Source organism: Cucurbita moschata, unplaced genomic scaffold (assembly GCF_002738365.1).
Source record: "Cucurbita moschata cultivar Rifu unplaced genomic scaffold, Cmos_1.0 Cmo_Scf00002, whole genome shotgun sequence".
NCBI classification, from domain to species: Eukaryota; Viridiplantae; Streptophyta; class Magnoliopsida; order Cucurbitales; family Cucurbitaceae; genus Cucurbita; species Cucurbita moschata.
Window position 1 is genome coordinate 3,379,172 of NW_019268518.1, and position 7,699 is coordinate 3,386,870.

General features: G+C 31.7%; 1 long non-coding RNA gene across 1 annotated transcript; it reads right to left on the reverse strand.

Annotated features, from left to right (window-relative positions):
• Positions 1–5,280: 5,280 nt before the first annotated feature.
• On the reverse strand, positions 5,281–6,096 carry LOC111463639. The gene is made up of 2 exons (XR_002713908.1): positions 6,008–6,096; positions 5,281–5,521 (listed from the first exon to the last, which is right to left on the reverse strand). It is a non-coding gene; the product is annotated as an uncharacterized LOC111463639 (long non-coding RNA).
• Positions 6,097–7,699: the final 1,603 nt, after the last annotated feature.

Genomic DNA, 7,699 nt, shown 5'->3' on the forward strand with positions numbered 1-7,699 from the left:
AAGAAAACATAGCAAGGATGAGTATAAAAAGAAAACATACTAAAAACTAATATCAAATTAACTTTAGGATTTTTTTAAAGACAAAAACAAGGATATCTTAGGAACAAACCTGAGAAAAGAAGAACCACGAAAAATAGTGAGCAAGAAAATTTAGCCATCTTGATCCAAGAAATTAAATCAATGATAAACAAAATTAATCTTTTGGGTTATTTCATTTGTGATTGAAGAACATGTATTTATAAGCAAATTGGTGATTTACCACCATGGAAACACGATCCAATTTGGAAAGTGGCCAATTACGATAGGATTTTAATGGATATTTCTTTTATGGCAATTGAATGATGGGATATTGAAATAATAACCGATACTATCCAATCTAAAAACATTTCTTAATATGATACTATTTTTTATACGTAAAGATAATAAGTATTCATTCTTGATTTCCTTTGCACCTATCATTCTAGGATCCATTAAGACATGACTGATTATGCCATGTTTGATCGGTTAGGACAAAGATATATATGACTAAGACAACGAAACACGATGCACGACTTTTCTTTGATTTTGTTAATCTATTTAAGCCTAATTAACTTTCATCCATGCTCTTGTTCTCGAGCTGCTTTGATAAATTTTTTGAGCATGTGATTGTATTTCACAAGCTTTTTCGTGATTTTTGAGGTGATGTTAGGTGGAATGAGCAAGTGATGAATGCCTATGATCTCTTGCCTTGAGAATAGGGTTAGGGTTACTTAAGCATGTATGATGGTTGTGTTTCTATGCTTTGTATGAATTTAATAGGAATGAAGATTCATGAATTGCTCCTTCGAATTTTGAGTTAATTCATTAGAGCACGACGTATTCATTATATTGGGTAGAAACCACGTCAAGTAGATGAGTCACTAGTATGATAAGAATTTATGTTGTTGAGATGTATGTCCTAAAGCCTAGTAATTAATTGTATAAGTTTTAATAATAATTTTGATTATTTCATTTGCAATTTAAAATTATTCACTAAAGTTATTGATGCAATCTTGAATAATATGTGGTTGATATTACAGTCAAATTATATTCAAGTAATAACCTAGGTCTATAATTTGGGTGTTTTATGGCAGAAACATTATTGATACGACCCATTTTGTAATATTTGCAGATGATTTGATCCAAATTATTGATACGACCCATTTTATTTCGTATACAATGAGTTTGTATAAAACTAAACCACAAAATATTTGATCTCTTTTTATAAATCGGTCAATTGAAAAGATTAATATTCCATATAATGATCATATGCGACTTGATCTTGATTTTAATGACTTTGGAACTTTTGCGCGTAAAGGCTTGTCCTTTGATTTGTATGAGTGAGAAGGGTTCTTGTATCTAATTCAATATGTCTATCATTCTTTGGGACTGGACCAAATAGGTAGTTTGAAGCCTAACTTCACGAGATGAAATTTACTCATTACCCACATAGGGTAAGTAGATGAGTTACTTCTGATTTTGAGACTTGAACAATGAGGCCTCACCCTCTCATTGACCCAAGTGTTTTATGATTGGATCATAAATAACTTATTCAAACAGAATTAGTGGTACTCAAGGTAAAACGAACTTGTGACCCAATTATAATTACAAACAATTTGTGAATGATCAACTTTCTTGTAATGATTATATCAATAAACACAACTAGTTTTATAATATATAAAAATGCAACTTTAGGTTTACTGTGGAGTGCCTATTGTTAATAAATAGAAGTTGATTACTTAATTTATATTATTGGATGTTATAATTTGTAGGTCTATAAAGTTTATTTGTTAATTTAGAGTAACACCAAAACATTTAGTTGCGAAAAAAATCTAGATGTCTAAATTAATATTTAATATATTAAATATAAAAGAAAAATATTTTTAGTTTGAATTTTTAAAATGAAAAGTTAATGTTTTAGATATATTATAGTTATATTTATTGTATTTGTAAATATTAAAATAATTAATGTTTATTAATTTTTTTTTAAATCTATATTTAAAATTTGAATGAGATTTAAATTAATTAAATATATATGGATTATATTTAAATTTGATTTAAACCAGATATTATATGTTAATATATTAGATATTCAAATATATTATTGACAAAAACTCTTCCAATTTTTTCTGTTGAGACCTTTTGGGTTGAGCCAAAATGTTTCTCTCAAGTCTGCTTAATTTTTTCCATTTTGTTCAATTCTAAATAAAATAAAAGTCGATTATTCTAACGAATGAAACATTCATTCTCAACAAAGGTTATGTCTTTATGTCTCGACTCGAGTTTTTAGGCTTCAAAACATGGACTAGGACTAAAAAGATATGGACAAAAATAAATATAAATAAAAGTAAAATAAAATAAAAATAGAATTGGATAAAATTCAAATCGAGATCAAGACATAGCACCAAAATTAAATATAAAATTAAATTCAATTGTAAGACGATGCTATTCAAGTTTATTACCAACGGAGAATATTAGTTTGAGATACAATTATGAAATAAAGTACAAAAAACTCAAATACAAGGACGGGTTAACGCTCTGGAACAAACCCATTCGGTGTAAGATGGTGGTTCACCCGCATCACAAGTCTGCTGGGCGATAAATTTCATATCTGGAGTGAAATACTTTTTTGTTCCTAGACTTAGGTAGCTTGCCTTGCCTAAGCAGTGTAGAATCGGTGCTCTAGGTTGAGACACTATGTCGCAAAACTCTCTCTGATGGGGGCATTATGGTGTGTGCTAGCCTACTCTCATCACCCATAAAAGGTTAGCTTGCAAACCTTTTGCACAAAACCATCTAAGTCACCTAATATTGGGGGAGCGGCCCACATGTGCTTGCCATCTATTAAAACTACTACCATAATCTCACATCCTCTCTCACCATGGATATGTTGTGTAAGGTAATCCAACTAAATTTTCAGTCACACAACCCTAATGGTACTAGCCTTAACTTGACAGTATTGGTACCTAAGAAAGAAGGAAAGTGAAAGCTCTGTTGATACTATACCAACTACTAATGATATGGAAGCTTCCTTTATCATTCTTGGATACCATGGAGGTGTAGTAGTATGGTAGAAGAAGATAGGATAAATAGAATAACTTAAACTCTGTGTTGAATAACGAAAACGTCACCCAACCATTTTATTACATTCATCATATGATATGACTAAAAGCACTCGATTTTAAGCGCAAGGGAAGAAGCAAAAACAAGAACGAGTAAAAGGAAGTGTAGTGGCTGCCACACAGTGAGCCGTTGATTCAGGATGTTTGTCTAGACACCTCATCTGACAGTCTTGTGGTCGGCATCCGTCATACAACTTCTCCTCACAATCTGCTGAATGGGCTACTCGAGGAACCATCAATGCAGCTGCAAAAATTTGAAAATCTTTAAACAAACATACTAAAAACTAAAATCAAATCAACTTTAGAATTTTTAAACATAATTTGAAGATCAAAACAAGGATATCTTACGAACAAACCTGAGAAAAGAAGAACAAGAAAAAATAGAGAGCAAGAAAACTTGGCCATCTCGATCGAAGAAATTAAATCAATGATAAACAAAGTTAATGATTTGATAAACAAAATTAATCTTTTGGGTTATTTGATTTGTGACGAAAGAACATATATTTATAAGTAAATTTGTGATTTACATGCATGGAAACACGATCATTTTGTATTTTATTGTATTTTATTGGACGATCCAATTTGGAAAGTGGCCAATTATGGTAGCTTTTATTACAAATATTTTTTTTATGGGCAATTGAATGACCTTCTAACCCTAAAATAATAAAGAATTAAACACAATCCGAACAAAATTTCAAATATAGTTATATTCAAATTTATTAGTATCCCATGTAATTTATTAAATATTTTTATACTCATTCATGCCCTTCTTTTTTTTTTTTACTGAAATAAGATCGTTACTATATGCATGACATGACTATTAATTGTGATAACATTCCTTTAAAATATTTCAAAAATGATATCATGGACTTACACGTTGAAAATAAAATTCTTAAATCAATCTATAACATGTGGGAACAAGAATAAAACATATATCCAAGAACTAGAAAATAAAACAGAGAAAAACAATAAAACAATGTCTTAATCTAATCTAAGGTCGACAAGATAAATAAAATGTAACTACTCGAACACAAGTTTCTTGGTCTTTAACACAACGCCTCTGTCATCCATATAGGGGTGTCTTACCTTTACTTGAAATATAATAATGATACAAGTTTGAGTATTTTAAGAAATACAGTCGGTGACCCGACTCTTGGGTGAAAATGCAATCACATACAACATGGGGACATATCATTGAATACATCATTTTATTTCATTCTCTTAGGTTGCTTTCCAGTCTAGACTAAGTTCATTGTCTATTACTTGTCTACACACGACTCACACGTGCAAGCGTGGGCTCACCAAGTGGGTTTGCACACCCATTATGCTTGCTAGTTGGGCTAGCACTCACTGACTAGTTGTTGTCGGACACCCAAAGGGAATAGCAACTGTCATAGCATCGTAAACACAATGGCCATTTTAGTCTCATGGTGTGTGCTACTCATCATAAAGGAGAAGTATCCCGATGTACATGAACAAACAATTACACATGAGGTCCCCATACTTTTCAATAAATAATGCAAGACAATCCCTATTCTTTCAACACATAATTAAACTCGATAATTGTGCATCATAGATTTCCTTATTTCAAAACATATCATGGCATGTCATAGCATATCATAGCTCAACATAACATGACATTTCATTTATACCACACTGTTATTTGACATATCATATAGAGAAATATAATATAACATCACATATCAAAGCGTATCACACATATGACACGTGCAGGGCCATTGGTCACGTTGTTATCATAAATAAAACAATTCCTCCAATCATGTCAATAGTATAGCTACTTATTTAGTTGGTCTAGGTCGGAGCTACTAATTATTTTTTATATGTTGTTTGAGTCATGAAGTATCAAATCCAAATTCTTAATCCTGATCCAAATCTTGGACATGGGCATGGGTCGTTACATTCATTTTATTACACCACCATTTCATTAGTGCATTACAAACTAATATAGATGGTGATTTAAATTTAACACTCGAGTGAATAAGAATATTAGGTTTTCTCGTGTGGGAACTCGTATCCCGAACAAAGTATAGTAGAAGAAGGTAGGATAAATAGAATAAAGGATACGATTGGTCACCCGACCATTTTATTACATAACCATTTCATTACATGACATGGCGAATAGGTTAAAAATGAGTGTGTTCTTTAAGGCAACTGTGGAAGCAAGAGCAAACAAGGGTAAGAGGAATTGCAGGGGCTTTGAGTGCAACGGTTGAAGCAATAGCAAGTAAGGGCAAAAGCTGATGCAGTGGCCGTGACGCACAGAGATGTTGATCCAGGATACTTTTCTACACACTTCTGCTGACACTCTTGCGGCGAGCATCCGTTCAATAACTTAGCCGCACCAATTGCTGAATGGGTTGCTACGCAGGTACCATCAATGTTTAGTATCCAACAGCTCAAGAATAACTCAACACCAACAACTAGAATGATAAGAACAGAACCTTTAAAAGGTTGTTAGCGGGAGTGAAACTATATCCACCGAAGAGGATTCTAATGGTTCCTTGCTCCCTTTAAAAATATTTCAAATTTTCAAGGGTATTTTTGAACTTTTTAAAAAATGTAAAGGTGTTTTTAACGGTACTAATAAGACTTTTGAAACCCTATTTTTTTAACAATTATGAAGTCTTATGAGTATTTGTTAAACAAAATTTTCTACCGTCAAAGTACTTTTCAACTTTTTGAAAGTTTAAGAGTACTTGGAATCAAATTTTGAAATATTTTTATTAATTTAGACTAAAATAAAACTAAATTTTTAAATTTTTAAACATAGAGATGACCTGCTATCTAAATATATTGATGCATGTCTAATAATTTGAAACGAAGACAGAGATATCGATTTAACGAACCTGAAAAGAGAAGAATCAGGAAAAATAGGGAGCAACAAAACTTGGCCATCGGGATCGAAGAAATTAAATGAATGATACACAAAATTGATGTTTTGGGTTATTGCATTAGTGATGGTAGAGCATGTATTTATGGGCAGATTTGTGGTTTACAAGCGTGGAAATACAATCATTTTCGTATCTTATTGAACAATCTATATGGAATATATGGAAAATAGGCCAACTGGTTACTCATTTTAGCTTAGGACAGTTATAAAAACAAAACCACTCTTATATTTTATCATAAATTTCTAGCACATTCTTTTTACGGACAAAATATTGAATGCGAATATAACACAATAACAATAAATTTAGCATTTGCAAATACTCGTTCATTAGGTCTATTATTGATATATCATATTATTAATAATAAGTGGTATTTGATGTTTTTTTTGTTTACCCACGATCGTTTTCATGCTCGTTTGCTATGAGATTTATCATATCAATTGGTTGAAAAAAGAAAAGGGTGTGGTATTAGGGTTTAGGGTTTAGGGTTTTAGGATGAGATCTTTATGATTCATGCTATTTATGACGTTTTTGTAGTATTATATCCTTAGTTAAAGCCTGCATGAAGGTATTGGTATAAGAATAGGGTGTTAGAGCTATGACGATTCTATGTTGACCTTAGCTAGGACACTTTTAGTACATCAAGCACCCTAGGATCATAAGATGTAATTAAAGAACTGTCCCTTTACCTTACCTTAAGAAGAAATAGGGAGTATGAAACGTGGAAAACAATGTAATCAGTGTATGATACAACAGGTAACCTTAAGGATAAGGAGTGGCAGCAAAGCTCTTGGTTGGTCAACGAAAATTTAGCAAGTTCTTGAAATGAGAATCCATGTTTTAAAATGTCTAGATGCCCTAAGGTCCTATTTAATTTCCACGACAAGGATTGTGTTAGATTTTTTGTCCGTTCAGATTGGATTTAAATTTTTGGGAACGCAGACAGTCCAAGATTGTTTAGGAACCGTAAAAATTATTTTTGGAAGACATTAGGTTTGACTTTTAAGTAGATTCACACCCTCACATATGGACATAACTATGGGCATATCTCGAAGGTAAGTAATATAGACTCTAGAAATGGTATGAACTAATCAACTTTTCATTTACTTCATACTCAAAGGATTTACATTGCGGTTAATGATTGTTATGAAAATACAAAAGTTTATCGAATTGATTGAACCTATTACTTATTTTAAAATCTATCTCATAGGCGAAACATTGCAGATTATGCTCGTAAACTAGCACATTCTAGTGATCTCTACAAGTATTGTTCAAGAAAAATTTGAATGGCTACTTATTTGGTCCTGCATACTTTGCCTACACTCGATTCGTGCTTGGTAGGTGCTCCAATTTTATGAAAATTTCTCTAGTCGTACCTAATTCAAATTATAATAGGCTTAGTACTAAAATCGAAAGTCAAAACAGAGGTTGGTCATTTGAGCATCAGCAAACATAACATTTCCGGTTGATTTTGCATAGCGTGATATATGTCGCTCTCCAATTTACCTTCATAACTGCGGTATGTGTTTGATCCCTGGCGTATGTAAAATTTCATGGTATTTTTTAATGTTTGCTTTTAAACAGTCCTTTGGATGGACATATTAATGATCTATTAATGAACAAAAAAAAAAAAAAAAAAATTTTTTATTT